Genomic DNA, 351 nt, shown 5'->3' on the forward strand with positions numbered 1-351 from the left:
ACGGTGTGTAAAACCTAAAGCGTTGCTACTGTATTTTTTACGGTAAAATTCTGGCAACCACAGCTGCCGGTTTCTTACCGTAAATTTTAAAATTTTACGTACATTGGAAACCTGTAGCTGTAATCATCCAGGTGTTCTGGGATTTTTGGTTTCACTGTGCAAATGGAACAATGGAACCAGTGATAATCTTAATTGGTAAATTTACATTTGTTTGTAAAATTTTAAAACTATTTTACATTGGAAACATGAAAAAAAGAAAGAAATTTCAGCAACATGTTTTTGCAGCACTGTATGATTGTATCATAGTTTACAACCAGACAGCAGACAATTCACAACCAGACAACATGGAGA

This window comes from Sinocyclocheilus grahami, unplaced genomic scaffold (genome assembly GCF_001515645.1).
Source record: "Sinocyclocheilus grahami isolate Dianchi unplaced genomic scaffold, SAMN03320097.WGS_v1.1 scaffold870.1, whole genome shotgun sequence".
Lineage (NCBI taxonomy): Eukaryota > Metazoa > Chordata > Actinopteri > Cypriniformes > Cyprinidae > Sinocyclocheilus > Sinocyclocheilus grahami.